This window comes from Notothenia rossii (assembly GCF_949606895.1).
Source record: "Notothenia rossii genome assembly, chromosome: 8".
Taxonomy (NCBI): Eukaryota; Metazoa; Chordata; class Actinopteri; order Perciformes; family Nototheniidae; genus Notothenia; species Notothenia rossii.
The window spans coordinates 49176088-49180725 of NC_136906.1; the positions used below are offsets into that span (position 1 = coordinate 49176088).

General features: G+C 41.0%; 1 long non-coding RNA gene across 1 annotated transcript; it reads left to right on the plus strand.

Moving 5' to 3' along the window:
- The first annotated feature begins 2622 nt into the window (after positions 1–2622).
- Positions 2623–4384, plus strand: LOC307017210. Its single transcript, XR_013802072.1, has 2 exons — positions 2623–4064; positions 4285–4384. It is a non-coding gene; the product is annotated as an uncharacterized lncRNA (long non-coding RNA).
- The last annotated feature ends 254 nt before the right edge of the window (positions 4385–4638 follow it).

The following is a 4638-nucleotide window of genomic DNA, read 5'->3' on the forward strand; positions in this document are numbered from 1 at the left end:
GTCTTCTGGCCAATCAGAATCAAGATAACGGCGTGGTGTTGTTGCAGGAAGTCCCGACGGAGAATACTTTTGCTGTAGTACATCTCTATACATCGATACAACATTACGTGTTGATAGAAATCAACACGTAAGGAAATAAGACACCACGGTTTGATGATTGATAGGTGTGTGGGCTGTCTTTCATTTTGACACACAGAACAATGGGGGCAATCCACCCTTATCCACAATAGCCTAATTCACACAGCCTCTTCCCTCTTCTCTCTGTGAGAAGCAGCAGGTTCAGCTTTCAGAACAAAGTAACAAAAAACTAAAATGGCATTCATTTTTTTATATATGTCGTGTAGTAATAGATTTATTTATTTTTCTTCTCAAGAGAGTACCAGAATGTGTATTTTATGTTAGTATTTCCAAAAATCTCCTGGGGGAGAATCCCCACAGACCCACCGCAGGGGTTGGGTTTTCAGCACGTCAACTCTTTCACCTGTGGGGAAATTGCAGGATTGGCTCCAGGTCGCCCTTTTTATTTACTACAAGAAAAATGTGCCTTTTTATTTCATACAGTTCAATGTTGATTGAGACAGGGAAAGAATCTAAACCTCACGTGTAGCGTTTCACTGTCAAGGGGAGCGTGTGTGTAATTACATTGCAAATACTGACTTGAGCCCCGCATTGTCTGGGTTAGCCCAGGGGCGGACTGGGACTACAAATCAGCCCGGGACTCTCTACCGGCCCACTTCGGTACCGCCGGCCCACCGCGGTACCGCAAGTAAATACCGCTAGTAAATTGTCGATGGGGGGACGGGGGGTGCTAGTGACTTACCGCAGAGGTAGACATTAAGGGTGAAATGTCACTGGCCCTCCGGGCCGGTGGACTTGTATTATCACTGGCCCCACCATTGTAACCACTGGCCCGGAGCATTCGTCCAAAAAGAAATCGACTAATAATGAAGAAAATTAAAACATTTGTTGCAATAGTAATTATTGCACTAACTACATTACTACTTGTACTACATTTGAATCATCAGTTCTTCCTCATTTTCCTCAATTGTTCATGTTTGGTTTATTAAAATAATCATACTGTGGTCATTGTTAAAAAATGTCTGCTATTATTATGAGTATTACTATCTGCCTTCCTGTCATTAGGAGTTAGACATGTAATGGCTATGTAATTGATTTGATTAGAGTCTTCATTATCCTAAACTGTTGGGACATTTCACCAATACCTTTATATTGTCTACTCTTCACTTACTTGTCAGCATATAGGTCGGCATTGATGTACATAGCCGACAGAAGACCTTGTTTATATTGGCATCATATTGAGAGGTGCAGCCAGTGACGCGTCCTAACACCAGGAAGTAAGCTGCTGGTTCCCTCGACAAAAAGCAATGGGATTTCTCCACAGGGTTTTGGAAAATAGCTGGAAATAAGGTCTGTGGAAAACAAACCTGTTTAATAAATACACGTTTTTTTCAGCTGGATAATCTCCACATGTCTACCCTACTTTTATAATTTTCGAATCATAAATCTAATCGATAGATTCTAAAAGGGTTTTAGGACGCGTCACTGCACCACTAGAAGCCAACTCCATCGATCAAGCTGGCTGAAACTTTCTCTCCCTCTTCTTCTCATGCTACCTGTCATTCTCCTTAACTCCTCCGTTGACTTTCTTTTATTTGAAGATTTTTTTTTGCCCGGCGCTTGGCCGGTTACCGCTGGTATTAAAAACATTTTGGCGAATGGTTAGGTGGCGCAATAGTCTGTAGTGAAGGAGCGCGCTCCCGCTCACGGGAGCCTGCTCGCGCTGCGCTCCGCAGCAAACAGCTGTTTGCTTTTCACCCAACAACGACAACCGACTCACGGAATGCTATGTTGTAACGTTGATAAACGAAACAATTTAACTAAATTGCAAGTCAAAATACCAATACCACAGAACAATTTTTTTAAAGCAATATTTTTAGTGGCTCGAGTGGGCAAGTGGAAAGTACGTTATGCTGGCCCGGGGTTTCTAAATAGTGCTTCCGGGCCAGCGGGCCATTTAATGTCGAGCCCTGCCGGTTACCGGCCGGCCCACATCGTCGGACCGGCCCACTTCAGTACCGGCCCATCGGGATTCGTCCCGAACATCCCGATGGCCAGTCCGCCCCTGGGTTAGCCCTACCATAGACTACCCAAAAAAATACTCTGGAGCCGCCACTGCCGACCCATATTGCGCATGGGCAGATCTAAGATCCAGTAAAAATGATAAAAAGTAAAAGCCTGCTGCTTATTTTTCTACTAGGCCAAAATAGAGTCAAAGAGTATATGAAAGTGAGAGTGTGTTAATTAATATATTTGGCAGTTTGGAGTGTGTGTGTGTGTGTGTGTGTGTGTGTGTGTGTGTGTGTGTGTGTGTGTGTGTGTGTGTGTGTGTGTGTGTGTGTGTGTGTGTGTGTGTGTGTGTGTGTGTGTGTGTGTGTGTGTGTGTGTGTGTGTGTGTGTGTGTGTGTGTGTGTGTGTGTGTGTGTGTGTGTGTGTGTGTTTCATGTATTGGCCTCTCACGATAATACATTTTGTTGGATACATTTTCCTGGAAATTATTGCGATAAACGATAATATTGTTGGCACCGTTGTATGACCATTTTAGATCACTGATATAATGATAATATATAATAATAATTCAAGTACATCCTTTCAAACTGCTAGTCACATTCTCATGTAAATGGCAATTTATCGAGTTCATTTTGATTTCTCGTACGATAAGTCAATTAATTGCTTATCGCGACAGGCACACAATAAAACAGTGGAAACAAAATGTGTTCACTTTCATTAGTGAATGAAACTGTGTGCCCTTTATAGTCTGTATCCAATATTGTGTATTTGTATATATTGTATATATATCCTATATATATGCTAAGGTCCCGCTCCTGACACGATAGCAGTCATTTCCTGCGCATATGTGTAATTAAACCCATGATATCAAAATCTCACTCCAGCCAGGTACCCAAAGTTGGCAACCCTGAATTTGTGTACCTTAATAGAGAGGCGAAGTCACGCCCATCTACTTCCGGTCCATGGGACCCCGGAAGCGAAAAATTATACATTGAATTCAATGGAGAGAGAAAACGTATCTTTTGATCCCGTTTGAATTGTGCCACGAACTACACATATGATGTTTGTCAATCTTAAACAATCATTTCCATGTCAAAAAAGTCACATTTTGTCGTAAAACTGTTGAAATATAAGACTATGAAAAATACGCGACTACAAAGACTACAAATCCCAAATCCCATTCTGGGTCGCGCATGTGATGTCACAGGCGATAATGCTCCAAGTGGTTGCGAATCGTAATTAAAGCGAAGAAGAAGATTTCATAACTGATTTATTACCTCCAATAAATATAAGAGATTGCTCCAATAAATTCACTTTTATAAGATGCCTGTGTGCTTTGTACCATGTTGTAATCACAAAAGTGATCATACCACTTGCTCGTTCTATCGCTTCCCGTCTTATGAAAGGACCAGGAGTCGCTGGATCAGACATATCAGGTAATATCATAGGTAATATACATGTTGTGGATGGAACATAGTCAAGTTGGCTACCTAGCTAGTAGTGAGCACGTTAGTTAGCATTACATTACTTAGCCTTGTCATTTTTAGTAGCCTTACCATGAAGTTATTATTTTATTACATGAAGTACACCAAAATGTTAAACAGTAAGAGTAGTCATCATGGTAAGTATTTCGTGAAACATTTGAAGAGTAGCCTACTGCGCCCTCCACCGGGTGCTAAGGAAGCAGTTCAGGGAGAGTCGAAGGAAGGCAGGCAGGCAGGGAGCTTTGCATGACATTCTTCTGGACATGTGTCATTGTGATGACAGTAAGGGTGAGTCAATCTGTTTGTTGGAAAGACAGTAGTTGAGTGATTACTGTGAGAAAATTATTAAAAGAGATAATTATTCAGTGTTGTTACTTTAAAGTGTTGTTACTGACCTTTTTCTCTTTTATTTTCTTTACCTCACCTGTAACTGCTGAGACCCTGAGGAACATGCACACTGGACTGACCTGCTCTGGCAACCTGATTTCCACTGTACGTAATAGTATTTGGTTATGGTATATTATTTATATACATCAAAGGCACAATGCACCCCCCAGAGAGACACATGTATTGAGTGTGATATTTTGCATAGGTCATGTGAAATCATCTTTACATACTAGAAAACTGTAGGAGCGGCAACTTGTTTTGAAATTGAATTTTTAATATCCGATAATAAAGTTGATCTGTTTTCTTTATTCTTCTCTCTTCCGAGCTCCATCCATCACCGTTCTCTGTTCCTGCAGGTCCTGCTTGCTAATCAATGCTCATATGTTTTTACACAATTACAAATAAAGTCAATGTACTGTATGACATGAAGTTGTGCTTCATTCTGAGTCAATAATAAATTCATTCTGCCTTCAACTGCAAAATGATTGTGGACTGCACCGACATCCATGTAGCTGCCCCCCAGTAAGATGAACCAAGCAAAGCTGACACTCAACATACAGCTGTGCTCTTAAGTTTACATGAAGAATTTGTGAAATATTGGTAATTATTTGGAAAAAATGACTGACGATGCAGAAAACTTTTTTTATTTAGGAACAGTGGTCAGGTGAAGCATTTATCA